The sequence below is a fragment of the Zonotrichia albicollis genome, chromosome 4 (genome assembly GCF_047830755.1).
Source record: "Zonotrichia albicollis isolate bZonAlb1 chromosome 4, bZonAlb1.hap1, whole genome shotgun sequence".
Lineage (NCBI taxonomy): Eukaryota > Metazoa > Chordata > Aves > Passeriformes > Passerellidae > Zonotrichia > Zonotrichia albicollis.
Window position 1 is genome coordinate 22483109 of NC_133822.1, and position 26711 is coordinate 22509819.

Below are 26711 nucleotides of genomic sequence, written 5' to 3' on the forward strand. Positions count from 1 at the left end.
ATATATTATATATTATATATTATATATTATATATTATATATTATATATTATATATTATATATTATATATTATATATTGCAATCAGACATCCTGCTGCCATAGCTTGCCCTCAGATGTAACACTATTGCTATATCAGAGCTGCATAATTTAGACAAGCCCTTTTCTACTGAAAAGAATCTGATTTTACTGGAGATTAAGGATTACTGGGTAGAGTTATAGAACAACAGAGTGAGGAACCAGATGAATTTCCAGTCCAAACTCACTTCAGCCATTTAAAAATTAAGTCTTCATAGCAGGAGTCAAGGCAAGTAGGCAATGGTGGGAGATCTGTGCTTCCAAAGAGTGAATAATTTCAACTACTTTAGACATTTCTCTTGAGAGGGGATGAATTATGCTCTCTATAATGTGCTCACTTCCACACACCCATCCATGCTGGGCCTGGATGACTAGATTGCATTAATCACCTTTGTTATCATAGCTGAAGTTAGATTAAATGATGCATGACTGTATTCTGATGTACTTCAGTGCTCAGGCACTGCAGGCCCTCTAAGAGGCTGTTATCTTCAAAAGGATGAGACATATTTATTTTCCAAGATTTTTAAGACCCAGTACCTCAGAAAAATAAGCAAAGCAAAAAAAATCACCTGTTTTTCCATTCTAGTTTTTGTAATTAGCAATTTTTTTTTTTACAGATCTGCTTGTAGAGGAATGGCATTGTCTTTTATATGAACACTGAATAGAATATATTTTTATTAAAAAATAAAAAGAGAAAAGTAAATGGCAAATAAGTCACAGGTCTAGGTAGCTAAATGTTTCTGCCAATTATTTCTGGGAGATTATTGCTTTAAATGGAAAAGGAGAAAGCATGAAAAATTAAACAATCATGAAGAAACCCTGAGAATTTTGAAAACAGAAAAATCCTCTATGGAAAAAAATCTTTCAACATGCCATGTAAAATTCACTTCTATTTCTAATTTCAGAATGTCTCAAGCTTATAATAAGAGGCTGTTGAGATAAGTTTTTTTCCCATTAACTGGTGAGAAACAAAGCCAAAGCAAAAATTGCAAGTTGTTTTACTTGTGCGCTGACACTTTTACCATGAGGAAAGCTTTCTTCTCCAGAGGAGCAACAAAAACTGGCCCATAAAGCACAGAAATTAAAACCTTCCAAGGCAGCACTTTACCTCTGGGAAACAAATTTAAAACTAACGAGCAGACAAAGCCCCCAGCTACTCTTGCATTTGTATCCTGGTTAACCAAGAGCGTGTCACAAGCATCCACAGCTGCTCTGTTTTTCTGAACACAGCAGACAAATGAAAAGGCACTTTAGCAGCAAATGGGACTCAGTCTGTCTCCAAGGAGGTCAGTGCTGTTTCTTGCGTTTACTGGCTGAAAAATTGGCTGAGAGGTAACATCTTTTCTAGCCTACATGCTAAGCTGTCATGAAATACTTTGAGTGCTCTGATAACCCACTGACATATGCCAATTATGCTCTGCAGTGGTATTAACCTCTGAAAGATGCTCAAATGTGACCCATAATTAGAATTTGACATATAAAATGAACTGTAATAGGGCTGCTAAAGTACAGTTCCCTGACATCCGAGAATTTCAAAAGAACAGTGGACTGCCAAGTTTGTCTTGCTTCTTCTCAAGTAATTGGAACCCACAGAGCCTTGTTGTTTGCTGACAGGAAAACTCCCTTTTGTGCAGTCAAGTACAAGGGTTGTGTTTGCCAGACTTTGAAGATGAAAAGTTTAATATGGAATGGGGGCTTATGCCTGCCCCTTGCCCTGAAACAGGCTGCCTGGGTAGGCTCTGACATATCCTCACATTTTTACTTTGCTGAAATTTGCTGAGTGTTCGGCAGTCAAAGCTGAAACATCTCAAAGAACCAAAATTACTTCTGTGTTCTGACATAAATTGTGAGTTACCGTGGCACTTCAGTTTTGTCAAGATACCATTAATGCCTATTTGAAATGCACAAAAATAAATTTAAAAAGCGGAAAAAATTATGTTTCAGATCATTTAATGAACTGATCTACTTATTAGGACAGCAAATATTAGTTTATCCTCACATCACATGACAGAAAAGCTCTTAGATGATCAGTCTCATTTCACATAGAGAGCCTGATCTGTTGGGATACAGGCTCAGGCCAGCTGCTCAAATGTGACCATTTAAAGATGGTCATCTAAGCATCTGAGATGCTGCTTGACCTCCAGGTGAGTATGTATCTCCCACAGACAGATGTTGTATCAAACCAGCCTCACACAGATGTTCTGAACAGCCTAAATGGAACAGCTGAACCAAACTGTGAGGGACTTTATAACTGAAGTGGGAAATTAACTACATTTCAATAAAGCCTCGCTTGTTCTTAGCCATTACCTGCATCACATTGTTCTTCACACGCTCCAAAAATCTCCTGGAGAACAACCCTGGTCCCCTCTTGCCCTTTCTTCCACCCTGCAGACCCCTGCAGTCATTCCTGATGTGTTAAAGGTTTTCCTTCACCAGTAACATTGGTGATGGGGATTCATGGGCTGGGCAACTCTCCCATGACATCCTGGTACCTGCAGCTCTGGTCATGGGCTTTTTCTCTGTATTGGGCAAAGAAGCAAACAAAGAAACAAATTTTAAACAAATAAATAAACACATAAATAAATAAGTATATAAATAAATATATAAATAAACAAATAAATAGATACTGCTGCTGTTTTCTGCTGCATATTCCATAGGGCTGCCAGGGACATGGATAACCTTGCCAACAAGACTTTCTGCTTTGTTTGGTCTTGGTGGTTTTGTTGCTGCTCCTTTACTACCTGAATAGCAACCAGGGAATGTCAGAAGTGAAAGACAGGCATATTTATGCCATTTCAGTTAGAGCAGAATAAATAAGTGGTTGTGACTGCTGCCTTCTTGTGCCACACTAAGATGTAAATCACTCTATACCTGAGCTCAGAATTGTCCTCGGGCCCTCACTCTGTGAGTGGGAAGAGATAAAATGAACTTTCATTAAAAAGAAAAATAAAAAAGTCACCCTGTCATGGCCCATCACTCTTTCTCATGACACCCACAGCTGTACTACTTTAGCATACCTGCCTCTGAGGAGGAAAAACAAACTTTGGGGAACGTTGTACAATGACAACTTCATATTTTTGTTACTTCCATGCAAGGGTGTAAGAAATTGCAGAGGCTTAGTGTGTGTCTCCTTCTGCTTTGCAGGCTGTCTTGGGAGAGAGGGAGGTAATTTCTTCAGCATAACAATCAAATCAAGTGAGTCTGTTTGCTGCCATCAAGACATTGACAAGATGTCAGGGAGGCAAAGTTTGTAGGGAAAAGAAATATCCACTCCCCGAAATGCTCAGCCAACACTTAGGAATGAACAACCCATATGAGACTTTTTGCAATTTTCTCTTCTTTGTGAATCAACCCTAAATGGATTGAAATGTTCTGCAGTGCATTAGTTAACTAAGAATAATAATCTTAGCATTGTATTTTTGTAATTCCTCTGCTGTACCTGATTCACAATCTGTTGATCGTGACTTATTCTGGATTTTAATTACTCAGGTAATTTTGCATTCCTAAAATATTGATGGTCCACTGATGCTTATTGAATCTGTTTTTAATCTTGGCTTTCTACAAATATTTTTCAATATCTGTCCACAACTACATTCTTGAATAAATCTACAGGGAAATTTGGTAAGATATTAATGTAAACATACGCAGAAGACACCCCTTCACTAAAAATTCTGGCTGTAGTCTTAGCTGTATACAGAAAACTATTTTAAAAGAAGATTCAAAATACAGGACTTTAAATATTTGGAAATGCCAGATTAATGAAAGTATGAGAATTATGCAACTTACCTTTCACTGTATCTTTTCTTCAGCACTTTTTTATTAATTTTCAAGTTTTGGTATGGTTTGGAAATTATTATTGTTGTTGTTAGCCTTCTTCTTTTGTTTTCTCTCTACCACAAGCATTTATTACATTTGAATCAATTCATTACATTTGAAAACAATTTAACATTACACATTTATTACATTTGAAAACAATTGAAAAATTCACCTGGTCACATTCCTTAATTTTGTTCATTTTTGACTTAAGGCTCCCAAAACCATGCAACTATTGGGAAAAAAATATTAATGAACAATTACTAGTCCTAGAAATATTGATATATTTATGTATAATTAAGAATAACACTTTTAGCTGAAATTAATAAAATAATACATGGAAAACAATGTATGGAAGGAAAAATTAAACATTTTGTATATGATACATCTCCACCGATGTGTAGACTCATTTTCTTTAGAAATATTACTAAAACATGATTGTGAAGAAGAAGAAAGGACTGTTCAGAAAAATAAAATTTAAGCTAAAAATAAAGTTTAAAAATGTGTAGAACTTTGGGCAATTCAGCTGCCACAATCCCTGTAGGAAGGTTTCCAAGGGTATTACATAGAGAGTATTTTCCACCAAGTTGTCCAAATATATGTGTACTTCCAAGTGCAGACTGGATTTGCAGAACAAGTATTTTCTCATAGCAAGTTGCACCTTCATGTATCAATCTGTGCATTGTACATGAAACTGCCTCAGCTTTTTGGTGTACCATCCAAAAATATTCATTTTAGATGTCAGTGGGAAAACTTTCCTTGGGTAGGTTTTGGAATGGATCAAATTATAGCTTAGTTAACTACAGAATTTTTGCAACCATCTATATGCAAAAAAAATACAAGAGGATAACTTTATATGCCTGTGCTTCTAAAAAAAAGGTTGTCAGCTGCTGCCATCAAAAAAGACAGCAAAAATCACAGGAATACAAGAGCAGCAAATGTGTGATGTTGGCATGACAACTGCTACTTGTGGTCTGGGGAGCTGAGAGGAAGAGGTGCGCACACAGAGCAAGGGCTGAGAGAGAAAACTTTGTGCAGGGCAAAATGGAATTAAACCAATCTGCCTCAAATATTTCCAAGGAAAGATCCAAGGAATTTTGTGTAGTCACTGTTTGATACTGAAAAATGCTAAGAAATATCAAGGAAAGGACAAAGAAAAAAATCACTGTCCTGTAGTACTTCTGGAGTGTTTGAAAGGAAAGCTAACACCCCTTCTGTTGATAAGAATTGAACCTGAATCCAAGTTTCCATCCCAGTTTACTTGAAAACAGTAGAATTTCCATGTTATTTAAGCTGAAGTTAGTCAGGGATGCAATGATGACATCTTTATGTGACAAGTTGTTTTTTAGGATAAATGCCCTTCTTGTGTTTCCACAGCTTGATTCTGTTATAAGCATAATTTGTGGAATAAAAGGGACATCCAGAAAAAGAAGCAGCTTCAGTGTCTGGGTCTGTCACTGGGCTGATTTCACTTCAACACACAAATGAGGAAGTAAAAGGGTTGGCCCCATAGTCCTCAAAGTCAAAAAATTCAACCAGATTAAACAAGATCTTATTGATCACTTCTCATGCCACGAAAGAAGCTTAAAAGTGAGGATAAATTCTGAGATAAAAGGATTTTTTTCACTTCAGCTACTGAACATATTAAAACTACTCATCCTTGATAAGCTTAGATTGTAAAGCAAGAGAAGCAGAGACAAAACCCAATGATTGGGTACATGTGAGGCAACCATATGAGGATAAAATATGCCACAATCAGAGTTGTAGCTTCATGGCTTGATGACATTTATTCCTGTAAATGGAGAAAAGTAACAAGAAATTACAAATCAAAATTATCCAGAATTAGACAATATGCTTTAAATTACTCTGTAAGTGATTTGCATGGTTGCCTCACTGCTGAGCCAGATCATCTTACAAAGAGTAGCAAACTGAATGCACAATCTCTACCTCTTAACTTTCCCTCACTCCCAAAAATAGTGTTAGAGAGATCTTTATTTGGCTTGTACAATTCATACATTTTACATGAAATTCCTTATACTACACTCTCTGCTTCAAACAAAACATTTCCCTGTGCTGAAAGTAGTCTGGCTTGATGAGGGAAGGAGAAAGCTATGGGAATTAATAATTTAACAGAGGACCTCTGGAACCAGGAGGGAGCCTGGAAATCACTGAAATGGGGTTTAAGATCCAGAACACAATTAGAACTTGGATAATTAAAAAAAAAATCATAAGCAGTAAGGTCTATAAAAGGCTTTGCAGATACTTCCAAAGTGAAAAGAAGAAAATATAAAAACAAATTCTCTCTACCTAACAGAACAGGAAATTCAGTAAGGAGTGCTGCAAGCTCATGTTCTCAGTGAGCTCCCTGATTCAATTTTTACACAAAGACACTCAGAGGCAACCAGATGCTTAATGCAATTATATTAACAGTGCACAGGTGTGTAGATCAGGGTAGGAGAAAAGAAGAGATAATTTCAGTGTATTACAGAATTTATGGCAGGGGTATTTTTGTGTTCAGGGCATGATGAAAATCATGGAGAGGGCAAGTTAAAACAAATTCTTAACTTAGAATTTATTTGTTGTTGCTATTGAAAGAGAAGGAGGTCCCAGGAGATCAGAAAAATGTCAGGGCTTTTATTAAAAAAAAATAACATAGAGAGATGAAGTCCAAGAATGAAGATGATTCAGGCTGATTTCATTAACAATAAATAGACTTAAATGTTTAAAAATTAATAATAATATATAAGCATGTAGGAGAAAGTAACAAAAAATGAAGTTTGTTTGAGAAGTAACCTCTCCAAGCAAATAAATATGAATTTTGGCATGGTTACTGGTACAAACATAAACACAGGTGCAGTACTGTCTTAAATTCTGTAAGGCCTCTGATATCAACTCATAGAAATAGGAAATATAGGTTGGATAAGGAAAAATAGTTCTGGGAATATTGTCATAAAATGGGCACATGATTTGCTGAAAAAAAATCTGCTTAGATCTGACTGTAATGGTTTCTGTCAAAAAATAAGCAAGTTACAGTCTCTTTTATGCCCAAATTTGTGCCATTATTTCCATTAAGGATTCAGATTATGAAAATTATAATAGACTTATAAAATACACAGAACGGACTAAAAACTCTTCAGAAGATAGGAACAAATCAAAATAATCTCAGCAAGTTGGAGAAATAATCTAAAATTAAGGAGGGAAAAATCAGATAAAATCAAAGGTGAAGTCTGTAAGAAGAACGAAAGAAGAAGAGCATAATTTAAAAAGAGTAGAGACTCATAGAAAGTTGTGCAAGAAAAGTATGGTGAATTGTAATGAGATGGGAAATCATAATGAAATAGGTACAAAAACTTCCAAGTCTCACTCTGGGATATTTCACAGAGAGCACAGTTACCAGGCACAGAAAATAGCTTTTTCCTTAAACTCATGTGAGGCTTTGCCTAGAATAACTTCCAGTTTAGACACATGGTTTTGGGGATCACTTAAAAAATTAAGTTCAAAGGAATGATATTTTAAAATCTGGATGAAGTCCAGAGAAAGGAAGATGAAGTGCCGTGTCTGTGCATAACCCATTTTCCCTTATGTTTACTCAGCAAAGTGAAGAACCAACTGGCTCCATTTTCAGCAACATTTCAAATAAGAAAGTAAAAAATATATTTGTCTGTCAATTAAGTTACAGAAAAAGGGAGTTTAGGAGGGAGGCTCTGGGCTCACCTTTACAAAATTGCTAATAATAACAAAAAAAAATAACAAATTACTAATAAAAAGAAGCATGTTGCTGTGACACACACATGGGAGCTGATAGAAAATAACCAGGATGGTTCTCCCCAGACAGGGAATCTCCACCTGCAGTCAGCCAAGTCCCTGCTCTGTTTCGCTGGAGATAACAGGAATATCCAGTTCTCAGATATGTGAGCAGGGGCTTCACAGTAAAGGCTGTGAAGCTCTCCATGTCATTGTGGTGGTCCTGTGTCACAGACACATTTTGTGAAAAAACCTTTCCTTAGGATTTTTTCCTCCTGAGAAGCTGAGAGGCCTCAGGAACAAAATGTAAACAATGGTTATCTGCTGCTGTGGAATGCAACAGGTGGATCTGTGATTGGTCGTGTGTGGTTGTTTCTAATTAATGGGAAATCGCAGTCCAGCTGGCTTGGACTCTGTCTGAGACATAAGCTTTGGTTATCATTCTTGCTATTCTATTCTTAGCTAGCCTTCTGATGAAATCCTTTCTTCTATTCTTTTAGCACAGTTTTAATATAATATATATCATAAAATAATAAATCAAGCCTTCCAAAACATGGAGTCTGATCCTCATCTCTTCCCTCATCCTCAGACCCCTGTGAACATGGTCACAGCACTGGGCACAGAATGTCACTTGCTCATTAGTGTAGATATTTCCATAATTGAGACTGCCAAAAGAGGCACAATAAATATTATTTGGGGGTTCAGACTCACTGATTTCTTGGAACAGGATAAAGCTGTGATTCGTGAAGCTTCTTAAGCAGCTAGTGACTTGTGCTTTTGAGTCATCTCTCAAACGGAATGTTTTATTATAAGTACATGTGTAGAATGTAATTACTACCCTTAGGGGCTGACGCACCCCAAAATTCATGATAGAACTCTCTTGCCTTTTGCACACAAAATCAGGAGAGGCATAACTTCAGAAAACACATTTCAGGAAATAATTATTTATTAATCTGGTACTGGATTGCCAGGAGCATCCCTGTGCACATCTCAGGCCTTGCCTCTGTCTGTGTGCTGCTCCCACTTTAATCCAACAGCCCATGACAATCACTGCTCCAAGCCCATAATCCTGCTCTAGCTTTCCCTGGTCTTGTTCAAATGGGAACAGACCTCTACCTACCAACTCCACTTTCCTGCACCCCATTCTAAGCACACATCTTTTCCTTCCTATTATTATTAGAACTAAAAAAAAAAAATCTCTTGTGACTCTACAGTAACAAACCCCTCAGTGATTCCTGTGTATATCAAAATGACAAATATTTTTAAAACTCCAGGGAAAAAACAACATCATCTCACGCATTCCAAATTACACAGTTTCACTTCTCCCAGGTACTGGGTTTCATTTTTCACTTCTTTAGTTCTTGCTTAATCATTTTCCCATTTGGATTTGGTAGGGCTTGACATCTACTTTTGAGTAAAGACAAGAGTCATGGAGAATATATTTATTCTATTAGACAAGAAGCCTTAAAAATAACATGGGCTTATGATGCTGAATGTGGTGCCAGGAACCAAAGCACAAATCTGCTTAAAGAACCAGAAAGTTTTATTAATATTTCCAAACACAAAATGAAATTCCACCTTCAAGTTATATCCTGTGAGATCAATGCTAATTACATTTGCTTTGCAAGGATAAACACCTCATCTCATTGAACATGCTTTCTTTTTCATCTTTCCTGCATGGAATAGGTTGAGTATCCCTGTGTATTGCTTTGGGAGATACCTGCCAGCAAATAAAAAAGTTGATGAGAACACATAAAGCTCACTCATGAGTATGACATAAAACACAACGCACTTCCGAAATGCGTAAAATAACTAGGTTTTTAAATAAATTACAATTTAAAAAAACCAACAACATGATTTATTGGTCATGATGTGAATGTACAAGAGACGATAAGAGTTCTCTGATTCACTCTGAGTGCACATACTTATTAAATAATCTGGAGGAATATAAAAAGCAGCAACGTATTTTGCAACCCATTACAAAAACAAAGTTAAGGATTTCTAAAGGGTGACACTTAAGGATGAAGTAATAAAATGTACAGCTCATAAGGACATTGACACAAACAATCTTTAAACCCAGCTTTTTTTGGAAAGAGAAATACATCAGCATTCAGACATTTCTGACATGGACATGTCATATGAATGGAAGGACTGACTGTACTTTTCCCTGGAGTGATGAATTCCTGATAATTAGAGAGACCAGGAGAATTAGACAGTGATTTGACAGGCCCATCATTAGATCTGAGGATGTAAATAGCCTGATGCACTATTTGAATTGTGTCATTATCAAAACATTAATAAAGAAATGTGAAAACTTTTAATTTATTCAGTCTAAAATCAGAAGGCAATGTACAATAAGGAGCCATTTTTATAAACATTCATTTTTCAGAGGCTCATCCCCCACAGCTCATATAGATTCATTGAGTTTCAGCAAACTGCTTTTATCAGTACAATTTTGACTTTAACACTGTTTATTAAATATGTGGAGAAGGTCCAGAAGAAAAATTAACAATCCCAGAATAAAAACAATTACATCAGAGTTCTATAAATTCTCAGCATGAATGTTCTGTAGGTAGAACGTTTATTTATGACTTGGAGTGGAATGACGTGCTTTTATTTGTTGCAGTAATCTTGTGAGGGAAGTAGATAACTCAAAAATGCATGCTTTTAATTATATTATCCACTGGATCCATGTACATGGGAGTTTGTCATTTCTTGTAGGATGTTTTATGATTAATTATTACATAATATGTTCTGATGATATCATGAAATGAAAAAAATCCCTTGAATAAATTTTTTTTTGTAATGAATGATTTGCTATATTACTTTTTTATTTAAGATTAGAAAAGTTAGGTAAAACTAAATATTTAGATGATAATATTATAGGAACACTGTGTCTCAAACTAGAATTCAGGTTGGTAATTGCAAATTAAAAATGTATTTAAATTCAGAGTTTCAGTAAATAAAAAGTTGCATTCGTTTTCAGTATCAGAAGGTTCTGGAGACAAAATACAATGCTGTTCTTATAATTTTTATAGTTATCTTCATAAATTAGAACAGTTTTTAAAGCCCAGTCTAAAATTCCACTCACTTGGATCAGCATTCTTCAACCCCATATTAACTAGTGGCCTAGTCAAAGAAGAACTGAAAATATATTTTAATGCATGGCAACCAAGCATAAGAGGATCAGTTAAAGCAGTTCACTATTTGAATTCTGTAATTGGTTAAAAAAAAATCTCTACATAACTTCTTTTTATTTCTCAGAGCTTAATTTAGCTGTGTTTCAGTATCAGAAGAATTTATTCCCTAGAAATAATACACACACAAACAAAGTTTTGAAAAAGAAAATTTTGGGCTGTATCCTCCATTGCATGAATGGAATAAGAAGAATTCTTCCAATACATATTGCTTGATAGTGAATTCTCATTTAGTTCTTCCCCAGAGCTAGAAATCAATTGAAGTATTTGGATTTATGCCAGTTTATATTGGTTTAGATTCAGTGTTTTGATGTAGAGACTTCTGACTGTAAGAAATCATAATGATCCTGAATTTATTAGCATATGCTGAGTTCCTAAACATGTTTTGAAGGTACCAAGGTTCTTTTAGACATGCAAAAGTTGAAGAGGAAAGAGACAATCAAAACATAAACTGAACTGTAGTCTATGCAACAAAAGTTTTGATCTAAGAGTTATTAATCTTGTTTCTTGAAAAGAAACTGAGAAGATTTCTCTTTTGGAGAAATCCAACAGAATTTAAGAAAACTGCCTTACCAATAAGTAATTCAGTGCCGGCTTCTTGTACAAAAGAACACAGCAGTATGAAAGGGAAAGATCTGGTTCTTCACTTAAAGAAATATTGTATGGTTTGTTTCCATTATTGCTCCAATTCAGTCAGTCTTTATCAGTAAGCATCCCCACTGCTATCTGAGGGAAATTATACAATAACTCCTTTTTATGCCTTCTCTTGAATGTTGAAAGTAATTACCATGTCCTTTTCCAGAGCTCTCTACCAATGTTTAGCAAGGATCTCAGCGAGTCATGGCCTTATCACACAGTGAACAATGCTTTGTGAGCAGCTTACCTGCTATCTGTGAGAATAAAGCATAATTTGTCCTTTTGCCTTGGCTTGCTGGCAACCATTGCACAGCACAATCTCAGGGGGAGTCACTTCAGTGGTACCACTTCACTTGCCATTCAAAAAAGAGAAAGATAAAGAAAGAGATGGGGTAAACTCCATCTAACCTGTGCCATTCAAGCACAGGAAGCATTCAAACCCCTCCTAAGTGTAGCAACAAAACTGTCACTATCATATTTTCTGAAAAATCCCTTCACCAGGATTTCTTCTCCTGGGAAGGTAAAAAGCCTCAGAGAAAAATGAAAACAATAATTATCTGATTTGCTTATCCTGTGTTTTGCTGCCTTGGAATATGGTTTGGACATTGTTTACCAACTGGTCATTGTTTGATTGGTTTCATGTGAATTGTTTTAACTTAATGACCAATCCCAGCCAGCTGTGTTCGGGCTCTGGAGAGAGTCATGAATTTTTCATTAGTATCTTGTTAAACCTTTTGTATCCTTTCTCTATTCTTTAGTATAGTTTAGTATACCATTCTATAGTGTAATGTAATGTAATGTAATGTCAGCCTTCTAAGAACATGGAGTCAGATTCATCTTTCCTCCCCACTACAGGAGACATGGAAAATACCCCACAACACCTTCATTCAAATCAAAAGGTTACAATCTAATGCATAAAATAGCTTCTTGCCACAAGGAACAAGATATCAAATTGGGATGGGAAGCCTTGTGGTAACATCAAAATTAGCACTTCCTCCCTTGTTAGCACAGTGAGGTATTTGACTTTCAATGACAACTAAGCATAACTGGTTAAAAACGTCCTGAGTTTTCACACCCATGAAAACAGGTTAAGGAGAGGCAGAATGTGTCAGTCGTATAAAAATAGAGTCAGGTGTTACACAGAATATAATATCTGATTTTGCATTGTCAGACTACTTATCAGGCACACAAGGTAATCAACAGGAAGAGAGCAGAAAGGTAAGCTGAAGTAAAAACAAGGGTAAAGGACTACTCTTCTGTGGCAGGATTTCTAGCAGATTTAGAGTTGTGGTACAGCCAAGCTGGTGCAGAAAATGGATTTCCACTCAAGATACAAGAAATATTTCCATGTAACTGAAACTCTGCCCACTAAATAATAATGTTCTAGATTATTTTTTTTTTTAATGGAAGATGTTAATACTCAAACTGTGACCAACATGTTGCCTGTTTATCTGGTTTAGTGGAATCACTGATTCTGAAATTCAGTTTTCTTCTGTCTCTGTTGTATCTGGCCAGTTTGAAATGAAAACTGACCCTCTTGCTGGGCTCAGACGTATGTAATTCCTGGGAAAGATCTTTGTGTTTGTCTTTCTTCATTTTAATATGTAGTGTGTAATGCAAGGTGGTGTTAGCAATGGTTTTTGTTTCCCAAAGGATATGATCTAAGGAAGTTTGTGATAACTCTTTTAACTGTTTACAAATTGATTGAAGGAACTGAATTTGTTCTTAAATTTTATTTTTGCAGACTTCTTAATAATTTAGATATTTTTTATATGTGAAACCAAGGTATACAGTGGTCCTGATCTATTTTGTTTGAATGACTGAATTTCCTGGGCAGACAACAATTTGCTCCCTTAAATGCTTTGAACTGGAGGTGCACCTCAATCTTACAAAGGAATTAACTGCAGGAATTATAGCATCTTCTGGGGGGCAAAACATTCTGCTTCGAGAAACTATTTTAATGGTGATGAACTGCCTGCTGATGCCAGTTAAAGGTTACAAGGCAAATTCTTTCAGCAGCCATAAAGCAGCATTCACATTGCTTGACTTTATTCTCCCAAGTTAGGTTCCTGAATGAGGAGTGTAATCTCCACCAGATGCCCTTGAGCAAGGTGAGTGAAAGCAATTTAGAAGCCCCTGGAGGGTAATTCAGAGGGCATGAAGTTGAGGCATTCCACATTAGGTGGAATTAAGGAGAGTGGATGTTTAAGAGACAGCCTTGTGACTTGCTGGGGATCAGCCTGAAGCACTGAAACTCTTGCTTTCCCTACAATGAACCTAGTCAGATTTGTGGAGCCCTCTGCCTTTTATTAAAGATTATTTGTGCCAGGCCTAATTAAATGCCTGGGAGGAGATAAACAAATAAGACAGAAAATTACAAGTTCAATAAAGAAACTAAAAATTTAGTTTAATTAGATAAAAACATAGGGGGGTGGAAAAAAGGCAACCTAAAAAAGTGCTTCAGGGGCATCCAGTCAAAACTCAGTGTTATCCTCAAAGTGCAAGCTTTTAATATTACATGAATTATAAATTATGGAATGTAACATTCAGAAGATTTTCAGACATTTCCCTGCTGGTGTATAATCTTCTATCACTCATTTTCACCTTGTGCTTATATTTATATCATCCTCTGCAGTACAGAATTGACTTCAGCCCATGACAATACCTTCAGTGCTGTTTTCAAACTCAAGATTCAGCATTGTTGTAATCAAAATGTAACAGAAAAAATTGTGGTGTAAGTGAGAAATATTTTAGCTATAGATTATATCAACACATATTTAACATTTCCCTCATTTTACAACAAATCAATATATTAAGCACTATATATTAAAAAAGTCTAAACTTTCATGGTGATCAGCAAATTTACATCACTTGCAAAATAACTTGACTAACAGAGTGAAAGATTGGCATGTCCAAATTTCCCAATTTTCCGGTTTATATCACAGCTGGTTTTAACTGAAATGGGTACTTTAGTATTGTATCAGTTTATATCATTGAGGGATGTCCTTATGCTTCTTTTAGGTGTTCTCCTTCTGTTTCTTTTACTCCAACAGAGTTTTCACCATAATTTTTCATCCTTAAAAGAACAGCAAACCTTTGTTTGCTCACCTAATGTAAATTCAATTGCTCTTTTGATCTCTCATACCAGCCTATGCCAGAAATGTGCAGTGATGACTTTAGGTCTGAAATTTCCTGACTGCCTTGGGCAACAAATACACCAAAAACGCTGAAACCACTTAGATCAAACAATCCAAACAATCTTTTAATAGCCACCTACTCACTTACAGAGAATTGAACTCCATTTTCTTCTCTTCCCCTCTCCATCTATTTCAAAGGACAACAAAGTGGTAGTGTGGGCTATTATTTTCTGGGTTTGCCTTCCTTTAATGCATCCTATTTTCATGGAACCTTCTGAAAGCTGGGTATTATCTAGCCAGGGCCACTAGCTTGTTTCATGGAAAACCATATGGTCTGATGACTTAGGGGAATTCATTAGAGGGACAGAGGCAACTTAAAAATTATAATTTTATGACTCCAAACCTCAGTTCAACTATTTTATGATTATTCTTGTGTCGCAGACATCTTTTCATTAAAAATCCTTTCTTAGGATTTTTTCCTTCTGAGAAGCTGAGGCCTCAGAAACAAAATGTAAACAATGGTTATCTGCTGCTGTGGAATGCAACAGGTGGATCTGTGATTGGTCTCATGTGGATGTTTGGAATTAATGGCCAATCACAGCACAGCTGGCTCTCTCTCTGTCCGAGCCACAAAACTTTGTTATTCATACTTTTCTGTTCTTAGCTTAGCTAACCTTCTGAGATGAAACCTTTTCTTCTATTCTTTTAGTGTAGTTTTAATGCAATATATATCATAAAATAATAAATCAAGCCTTCTGAAACATGGAGTCAAATTCTCGTCTCTTTCCTCATCTGAAAACCCCTGTGAACCCGGTCACATTCTTGTACTAGTTTAGTAAATGTGATGCTGAAAGCAGGGAGAGGATATGTGAATTCAGCCTCTGTTCACCCTCAGCACCCCCAATTCCAAGCCAGTTCCTTGCCCTCCTCTTTGGGGAGCAAGCTCTGGCAGGTACCATCAGAATGTGCACAATGGTTTGACCTTCAGGTGGAACCTCCCTTGTGTTGCACAGCTGCTCCTTTGCCTATAATGCTCTCATACAACTTTCTTCTTGCTAAATGCTTCCTAGAACAGCTCACAGACAAAAGACATTTGAGGGGAAAGCCTTCTAAATGCATGAGCTCTCTTAGTTGTGTTACCATGAGTGTTTTAGGCACCAAACCTTTCAGCATTTCGATTGTGGTAAGAGGTGCTGGAAGGTCCTTCATTGTTGCAGCTGTGCCTAAAATGTTTTCAAGAGACAAGCTCCTCTGAGCTACAAACAAAAATTTACATCTGTAGCCATATTTCAAAACAGGTGTTACTTGTTCACTTTATTAGATCTGCTTGTATTCTTTTACAAATTTCCAAAGAGAAAATATATTTGTCTGAGGAGGGATAGAAGTCTCTTGAACAATACAAACATGTAATCAAACAAAATTGACTCACTGACTGACAGAGTAATAATATTCTGGAGATTTCGTTTGATCAATCATGTTCTAGTTCTTGTAATGCAACTTGGGTGATGAGAAAAGAACAGCTTTTGTATTTGTAGGCTTTTAGTCTTTATCTGCCACAGATGAAGTACTCACTTCTTGCTCTATTTAAGATAAGGTTGACTCCTTAACCGTTTGATCACCTGTAGGTTTTCACACTTTTGTGTCACTAAGATGAGGAGCAGAAGTGGCCAGTCTGGTATACTGGTGTTGTCTGCCTGAAACTGTTTTTTGACATCTCATAGTAACACACTCCAAGTGTGTCCAGATGTGACATCAGCAGCAGACTGCTGGAGGGTGGATTTTGGGAAAAAACCACATTGCTAGAGGCATTCTGCAGCCTGTACAGAGCAAGTTGAAATTCTCTGTCAGTTATCTACTTCTGGCATCCACACCCTGCACTGCCCATTGTTTAGTTCGTGGGTTTATAAAGAGTGAAACAGGCCATTAACTTGGCAAAACATGACCTATGACAGGGTGTATTGCTTGGGAGTGTCCCTACAGCTGTTTGTGCTGCATAACAGTGATGTTTCTTCCTTCAGTTCAGCATCTGACAGACATCAGTGAGTTTTACAATTGTTCAGTTGTCCACAGCTCCCTGGTGGTGCCCATAAGGATCAGCATCCCCTTGTGCAGAGCTGCTTTGGTTTCAGACACTGCCTTTTACACAGACACTGCCCACAGCTGCCTTCCAGCATCTGTTATGCTGCAATTCCTTCAGAAAAAGTAGAAATCACAGTGCTTGATTTCTGGAGCTACAGCTGAGACTCTACCTGATAAGATTTCATGTTTAACACTAAGGAATGTTTCCTGAGCATCTCAGCTTCTTTAGACAGCTCTATTTTGTTAATCAAGACCCTGTATTGCGTTTATATCTTACTGATTTGGATGAAAAAAATTTAAAGTCAGTTTTCCATGACAATAATCAAGAAATTTTTAGGGTCTCTCAAATTGCTTTTGAGGTTTTTTTCAGCTATCAGAGGAACATTTACTCACCTCCCTTTATGTCTGTTTTGGTCAGATCACACTGAGACATTCAGAGGAAAACAGAAGTATTTTGTTGGATTAGTCGCACAGTTACTTCTAAAAAGAAAGATAAGTGTCATTCCTTGCTTGTGCAGCACCATTACATGTGAAAGAAATATGCTTTATTAAAGAGCAGGTCAAAGACAAGAGCCCTTTTAATTTCATATCCTTCTTTTGGGAAAGTTCTGTTGGTGAGTGGCAAGGTGGAGCATAAAGTTTTCTGCATCAGAAAGTAGTATTGTTTGACCCAGTCCAGTAAGTTTTGAACTTGGAAATGACAATTTTTTTTTTTTTGTTTTACTGAACTGCAGTGAAATTAGAATTGTAATGACTTTGAAATTCCTTGGAAGAGTGAGTAAATGTAAAATGCAAGATTCAGAGTATCTATTAATGAGTGTAATTAAATAAAAAATGTGTAAAGAATAATGAAGCAGAGAATAAATATTACTGCTTCTTTCTCCTTTTTCCTTGAATTTGTTTGTTTTGTTTTCTGCTTTTTTAACCTCTTCTTTGTTCAGGAAAAAGAGAAAGAAAGGAAGAATGAACAGCATGTGATAAACTGGGCTATCTGATGTGCACTGTCATGTCTCCCTCACTTTACATGGAGGAAATGATCCAAAAGATGTCAAATCACCTGAATTTTTTCACAACTCTCAGTGATCTTGAGATAAGGACCCAAGATTATGCAAAGTGCCTCCCCTGTTACCATAAGGATTTTATATAGTAGGTCGAAATCCCTTTGAAATTACAATCAATCCTCCCATTTAATTATGGGGAAAAATTTGAGACGTGAAAAGAGTATGGTATGTGCAATAAGAAAATATCATTTATGTGTGCTGCTCTGACGCTCCTATAGCCAGCTCTTTTTTCTGGAGTAGCATTCATGTAACATCTTTAATCACCACTTGTCTTTAAGAACACATTTCTATAATTTCTGCCTAACTCATTTCACTTGTCACCAATGCAAAGAGAGCACAATTGACAAAGAACAGAGAGATAATAACAGGCTTTCCAGACTGTCCTCAGGGGGTCTGGTATGACTGCTCTCAAACATCTGGGTGAGCAATTAAACAGGAAGCTGCCTAAAACTGAGCAAGGGTATGTCCTTGGCTCTTGTTCTACTTTAACACTGAGATAGTGAGGTAAGTGGAAGTGCCAGGGAGCAGTGTGTGGGGAAGGGTGTATCAAAAGTGACCTCCCTTAGGCTCTCTCTCAAGGACCCATCTGTATAAAAAAGGGAGATCCAGGACCAGGGAACACCCAGGAGATGGGGATAAATCCATCACTTAATGGAGGGTGAGATAGCCCCTGAAGCCAAGGGCTGCACAGGGACAGATCAAGGTGAGACTGCAATTATGGATTTTTGGTGCCCCCAGGGCCCTGAAGGAGGGCTCTGAAAGCTTCTCCACACTAAATTGCAATGGAGAGAGTAAAGTGGGTGTAGTTGTGACTTGCAGGACCTTGCCACACATCCTTACAAGGAATCCCTATTTTATCTTGGAGTAGGACTGTAGGGAGCTTTGGTGTCCATAGCAGCTTCAGGGGAAATTGATTTATTTACCATCTGTCCTGGATTGCCAAGCAAATTGTATTCTATTTGCCATCTGTATGGCAGTTGTCTTCTGTCAAGTGGGCAGTTTTCCTTATCTCTTCCACAACCACTCCTCCCTCCACAGAGGCATCTGCTGATAACAGGCTATTGAATGTCACTGCATGGCTGATAAGAACTACAGCATCCCACTGGGAGATGCTGTGCCCAGAGGGAGGAGCCCAGCATTCCTACCCAGATATAATCTGAGATCTTGGGGGCAGCAGAGCAGCTTCTCCACTGGATTTCCCAGAGGAGCAGCTGCCTCTTCCACTGGATCTTCAAAAGAAGACTACACCCTTTTCTACAGGATCCCTGCTCCAACAGAACCGTATCTGACACTCCAGGAGGGCTGCAGCCACAATTCCAGCTGACTGCTACCAACACCCTGACCAACAGGGTTCAGGTTTGTGTTCTGACTCTGTCAGTGTTGTTCTAGTTTACTGCATTGTTTATTTTATCTTTTTATTTTCTTCCCTAATAAAGAACTGTTATTCATGCTCCCATATTTTTTCCTGAGAGCCCCTTAATTTAAAATTTATAGTAATTTGGAGGGAGGGGGTTTACATTTTCCATTTCATGGAAGGCTCCTGCATTCCTTAGCAGACACCTGTCTTTCCAAACCAAGACACCATCAAAACAGCATTTAGTCATGGTGACCTCCCCCCCACCCCCAAAACGATGCCAACCACTGATTAGAAAAAAATCAGGTGTACACAGACATTCAAAAATGTGGGACGTTGAAGGACTCAAGGCATGTTGCTAGTGTTCAGGAACTCATAATCATGGAATGATTATATGCAGGTGCTTTTATTGAAGAGCTCTGGGTGTCAAGTGTACAGATCCAAATCTGACTCTACTATGGGTTCGGATTGAACAAGTTTTTATACCCTTATCATTATATAACTACATATTAATCTTTAAATTTATATTGTACACATTGATCTCATCCAAGCATGGATTCTTGTAATCTCCATCAAACCCCCCAAACATCATTTCTGATGATTCCTGTTACGATTAAACAATAATCATATCTAATTACCAAACAATCATTACATTTAACAATCATATCATTTATCATATAACAATTATATAATTTATCATAGTCATTAAATGATTATACAGGTGCAGTTTCCCATGATCCAGTAAAGCCCAACATTTCCCCAGGACCTACCCTAACATTATTCCAGGGCCTACCAAGCCCAACTTTTCTTTCTAACTCCCCTGAATATCCCATGATTTTAGAAACACTTTATCCCTATACTATCAACGTGGAGAGAAAGGTGAGGGTGGGCAGAGGGATCCGGGGCAGCAGGACAACGAAAAACAAAACACAGATGGGAGCCTGTGCTGAGAGGGATAAAAGAAAATTGATGAGAAGAGGACAGGATCACCTGGAGCATCAGTGGCCTACTCTGTGTGGAGCTGGGCTGGGTGATTTGTGTGGTGAATCAAGGACCATTCCTTTCCTGAATATTCCTTGATATGGCCACATAGGGCCAGCATCACCATCTGGTGTGTGCTGCCCTAGGAAGGACAGACACTGCTCCTTCCAGGCCATGTGAGCTCTGCCATCCTGTGCCAAGAGAAAACCACTTGTCCTCAGTGTTTTGCATCCTTGCTGGCCTTGAGTAGGATGTTTGGCCATGTCCATTAACTAGATGTGACCTATATCCTGAGAGATGAAGGAATCCAGTGTAGATTATGGCCTTCAGGGGTAGGAATAAAAATGCTGCTTTGCAGAGTTGTTATGAAAAAAATTTTGAACCAAAACTAAGAAGCCAAACAAAAAACTCAAATCAACCAACCAAAAAAAACACAAAAAGGCCCCACCAAAATATAACCAAAGCAAAATGAGTCCAGGAAATGAGCAGAGAGGTGCACAGGACACCTGAGGCAATGACAGACACACACCTAATTATGACTTCACTTAATCCCCAGGGGTAGCAAATCCCAGGCACCTGTCTATATGTCTGATAGATGGGAATTAACTTCCCAGCAGGACAACCTGGCATTTGCCTTTGAATAAAAGGAAGCAGGTTCAGGAGGGAGGAGTAGCTCTGTGCGTCATCCCCTGAAAGAACAGAGATGAAAGCTGTGGTTAAAATGCTCCTTCCTAGACCAGGTATGGAAAAACAAGAGGTAGTAGTCAAATCGTCATGGAAAAGAAGGATTTTATGGATCTCCAAGTTTGGATTATGTCATGCATTTCAAAGAGCATACCTTTAAGAGGATCTTTTTAGATTCTTTTTGGTAAAAAGAGCTTCACCCTAGTAGAACCAGCTGATATTTTCACATTAAATGTATATGTATGCATATACTAGTATATATATTTCCACACATAATCTGAAATGGCAAAGGTTGCCCAGGGACATTAATAGGGACTGTCACTAATTTACTGGAGTGAAGACAGGCTTGTGAAGGGGCCATTTCAATTTTAAAAAAGTTCTTTCTTTTGGAAAAAGAAAAATTAACCTAAAATTGTTTTGGATTTTTAAAAGTGCTTTCTACACAGAAACTACTATGACTTGCAATTTTTTTCCATTTAAGTCTATTCTAAAACAGACAATAACTTTAAAGGACACTGAGATCCAGAACAATACACTTTCCCGTCCTCAAATTATGTTTTCCAATCTGTCTATCAACAAAAAAAATTGAACTGTTTTTAATTTCCCTACCTCAAGGAAATAATTCAGGATTGACAGCAACAAAACACATTAACCATTGTTAGAACTTAAATCTAGTGGAGTTTAATGACATTTTTATCCTACCTCCCTAACTGTTCTTGGATTTTACATGCATTTTAAAGACAGAAAATTCAGTACAATTTGTATCAATTGTAAAGTAAATGGTACGCATCAGGGAAAAAAGAATGCCACAAATACTTCTAAGACGCAAAGTATTAAAACAAAAATATTTTTAAATTATTCATTTGTTTACAGCATCTTGATTTGGTCAAATGATTGTCCTCTTTTAAGGGTTTATCAAGATAATTCCCTTAGAGATATTACTCTCTCCTGTATTTAAAGACCATTCATTCCTCAGCTGTTTAACGTATGATTCCTCACGAAATTTCCTAATTAACTCCTGCACACGCTATTACTTTTCATTTATCATACTTGAAGCTAATTAACTTGCATGTTTGTTAAGGGCCTTGGAAAAAGTAGCTATATGAAAGAATTGGGGGTTTTTATCAGTTAATTGGATGAGACAAAGTGATAATGCATGTTCTGCTTCCTGTTTTTATTTTGATTACCTCATGGTGAATAGCTGTATTGAATAACTGAGTGTAAAACTGAAATCACAACTTGGCCTTCAAGCAGCAACAACTTATTATTTTAGTAATACCTCCTAGGACTATGCAGATAAGAAAAAAAAAAGAAAGAAAAAAAAGTTGGGTCAATCTAGAACAGATTCTTCTAATTAAAATGTTTTGATTTATTGAATAAAGGTTTTAATGGGTTTGGGGTTTTTTTTACATGAAAATGGTTATTTCAAGAAGAAAAGTCAATTATTCATGCATTGGCCAAATATGCCCAAAGCAAAAAAAAAAATCCAGTATTGAAAATTAATATTTGAATTAACATTACAATGCAATACTTTAATAGTTATTAACAAAAGAAAATAGCTCTTCCTTTTCTGTCACTTTTTATTAAAATTCAGAGGATTTGATTTATTTTATTTTTACATATACATTTATTTCCAATCCATTTGAATGTTTTGTTGGTAATTTCAACTCTTAAAATTAATTTTAATTTTTATTTTCACAAATGGAACACTTATTTTTTATTATAATTTGCCCTCATTTGATTTAAAAATTAACCCAAGATTTTGCACAAAACAGCCAGCTTTTGTTGTTGTAAAATTTTTGTCTGTCCTAGGTACAGGGAAAAGGTTAAATACACAAATTATAAAATGTCCACAAGCAGAATAAAAAGAGAAAAACAACTGCATTGTCTTTTTAATCTTCTGTGTAGAAATCACTTCTAGGAACTTTGGATATTTGAGTTACAGTTGGAACATCTGACCCTGAGTGGCAGCAATCAGCAGCAGCAGATGTACCCTGCTGCTCTGCAAGGACAATTCTCATCTTCCTCCAGAAGCTCAGGGAAAAGATTTCTGCTGAGAAGAACTCTTCACAAGTTTTATTTAAAATACCATGCCTAACCATCTCTCTGACAGCACTTTCATTTTTTTATCTGAATTTTTAGGTCAGACTTACTGGCAGAAAAGAGATTCTCCCCGGTTTCCTCCTGTTTCAGCTGCAGCTCAGTGTGTCTGGTGCCTGCTGTGGGAGCAGTTTCAGGTGCATGCGGCACTAGCCAGGAGCCCTGCCAATCTTTCAGGCAGATTTCCAGAGCAGGGAAATCTGGAGGCTGCACCCCAGCCTTTTCTGCATGCAGAAAAAGGCCAAAGCAGCACACAGAGCCTTTCAAACCCCATCATTTATCCAGGGCTGAGTCTCTGCACAGATAAGCTCCCAGAGGTGCCTGTCCAGGGGTTGTGCCAGGGTGCTCAGGATGCTGACACCTTTTCAAAAGCACTGTGGTGAGTTCATGGATACAAGCAGTAATGTCAGAAGGGCCTGAGGTGCTGGACAAAGAGGAAAAAACAGACATGGAAACTCTAGCTACCAGTGCAACCCAGAAGTGGCAGAAAATCACTTCTCCACTGTTGGGGAAGGTGAAACAGGAAGGCCTTATAAATATGATTGCCTGGCAAAAGATTTTGAGAATATGGAAACATTAGGCAAGATGGAAATTAAAGCAAGCTTTGAGATACCTTAGTTAATGAACAACTGGAAAACAATGGTGTGGGCTGGACTGAAGGTGATCCCCTTTTGATGAAACAACACCCTCTGCTTGCAGACAGGCCCAAGGGTCAGAGCAGACCCTACAGCTTGGCAGCATGGGTCCAAAGAGTAGTTTTAGGGTTTAAAATGTAACACATTTGGTAATGTAATGATTCTTATAGGCTGTATGTAAATGCTATAGGATTTAGATCTTGTACTAGATTGGATAGTGAGAATTAGAATATTCAACACAGAAGAAGATTTATTGTATTGAAATAAGAACTTCGCTCTCTTACCTTTTTTACTCCCTTGCATTCTTACCCTCTAATTCTCTCTCTCCCCCTCTCTTCTCTTGGGCCTGCTCTGAGCTGTGGCTGGCAGCTCCCAGCAGGGCCCTGCACCCAGGCCCTCTGCAATAAACCACAATTTCCACAACCTGGCTGCAGAGATCTCTTGTCTCTGTCCATCCCAACCATCCCACCCCCTGACACTCCTACACTCCACCTCACTACTTGGTGGTGTTTAAAAGATATGTCTCAGAACCACATTGATTCTGATGACACATGAAGGAGAAATTTTTCTTTCCCCAGAGGACAGACCTTTACCAGATAAGCAGCTGCCGAAGAGAATGCAAGTCTAGAACAGCAGCAGAGCAGCTGAGGGTTTTTGTCTCCAGTAGGAATTTCTCTGATTTGGGCAGTCTTCTTAAAACATGTGTTATTATTGAAAAAATTATCAATCATATTTAAAAACCCAAACACAGACTGAAAAAGATAAGCACAAATGGGTAATCCCACATTTCTATCACGCATCTGTATTCAACTTCCACAAGTGGTAGAAGTCTCTCGAGAAATCAATTCACTTCACATCATATACAGTGAGTTTTGAGTTCTTGAAATAAATAGATCAGTGGCATAAATGTTGAATGTTTAACTTCTGTCCCAATTAATAACACCTACTTACAGTGCAACCTAGATTCACTGACAGAATAATATTTCTTACGCAAAAACCATCTTTACAACTTCTGCCTTCCTTCCAAGAACTGATTACGTGGATATGTGCAAGATTTTCTTAGAAAACACTTAGAAAAGTGTTTAAAGGAATCTCCTGCTCTTTCCGGAAACAAAAGGTACATGAGTGTAATTGCTTCATTCTGAATTGTTTAAAGTCAGTTTAAAATGCCATTTAAAATATTAAAGGCAAATCTTTCTGTTAATTAATTATAATTAGGTACTTTTTGCTTAGGCTCTAATTTAATCAGATTTTCAACAGACAGTACCTCTTGCATAAATATTACATTTTTTAGTGTCATTTCAGCTTTGTTAGCAGAACCTCACCAGATAAAGAAGAAATAATGATTTCTTCACATGCATCTCAAGAGAAGCCTATTTCTCACATTTCTCACAGAGTCTCCAGCTTTGAACAAAGCAATCATCACTCAGTAAAAAGGAGTTCCATAGGCACTTGTGGGTGGGGATATTTGACCGCAGCTGGGTCCCCTGGGGACATAAAACACTCGGGTAAGACACTGAGGGGGCACAAACCCCTTCTGGGCAGCATCCAGGGAAGCCTGAGGAGATGGAGATGGATTTTCAGGGGAAAGGAGCTGCTGTCCAGCAGCTCTGCAGGGCAATTACACAGAGGATGGATGCACGAGGGCAGGCTCTGATAAATGTCATTTGAAGTGAGAACTTGGTAATAAGAGTCATAAAGTTTGTACTCCATGGCTAATTTTATTACTCTCCTAGTGAGACTCATTGAAAAAACATCATTCAGAAGTGACTTTTATGAGAAATTTTATGTGAAAATGGAGATTAATTTTGAAGCTAATATTGTGATGCTAACTTTGTGATGTTGGAGTGAAAAGAAGAATTCCAGCTTTTCTATGCTGGCTTACAGTGATGCAGTCTTTCTGGGGGCATGACACTTTAGGAAGACTTGAAGTTGTCTGAGGCTTATTGGTATTACTTTAATTGCACTTGGGATTCATTTAATATTCTTGAGGGACATGGAGTGAGAGAAAAAGGGGTTGAGATCACCCAATCAGGTTCTAAATGATCTTTTTAAAGCCTTTTGCCCTAAAATCTGTGGGACTAGAAGCCCATTTCACATTTTCAAAGAAATGTTTATTCTTTCACAGGCCTTTGAATTGGGTACTGCGGCTTTATGGAAAACACTAAATGGTTAGGAATTGTTTTAAAATCTGATTCAACAACAGTGGCCCTATCATGAGATTATGAAACAATTTAGCTGTGTTTTATAAGCCTTTGCAACATGATCAGTGGCACAAATATTCATGTACTCCATGAGTACATGAATAAAATACAGTAGCAGAAACAGCAACACTCAGATCCATCAGGGATTTGTGACCTACTGGGCACACTGTTTATTAGCAGTGATTTAGTCATCTCTTGCCAGTGACAAACTCATTTGCTGACCTCACAGTGAGACTGTGAAAAATATTCTATGCTTTCTTATTTCAGAGAAGTTTCTGGAGCTCCATATGAATGCTTTGAATCTAAATTAATTTACTGATCAAAAAGTTTTATCAGAAGGCAAAGAAATAGCCAAGTGAATAATGCAGGGACAGAGAGACATGTATGATTTCTACATTGTCCCATGGAAAATGAACTAGCTCAGGAATCTTCCATCAGGTATGAGAAGATTATGAACTACACAGATATCATGCAGTTTATTAATTTATTAATCTGTTTAATTTAATTTCCCTCCTCACACTTTCAGTGAAGGACAAAATCAAACAAGACCTCTTACAGCAGGAAGAAGACAAAACCAAGAACCTCAAGGTCTGCCCTAGCCTTGACTTTATGTAATGGCAGTGGCTCACTACATGGAGGAAGAAGTAGGTTTTAAAATCTCTAGCCCTGTGAACTTTTAGACTGGCTGTATTTCAATCTGGATAGAAGAGGCTACTATGGTAACCCTGTTTGTATTGCTAGGGCAACCATTTAATAACAATTAGTTCCTTTAAAAGTAGTTCACCTTTAATAGAGAATTAGAGATTACATCCAACTCTTCTATAAGGTGTGAAGGATGGAGTCACACTACCATTCATAACAATTAGTAAAACAACCTACTTTCCTTTTGTTTCTTTGGGGTTTTTTAAACAAGGAAGCACAATTGCTCCTCTTGCCACATATATTTATGCAGCCTGTATCCCATGTACCATCTCCACAATATTTTTGCACTTGCAAAAGATACACTTGACA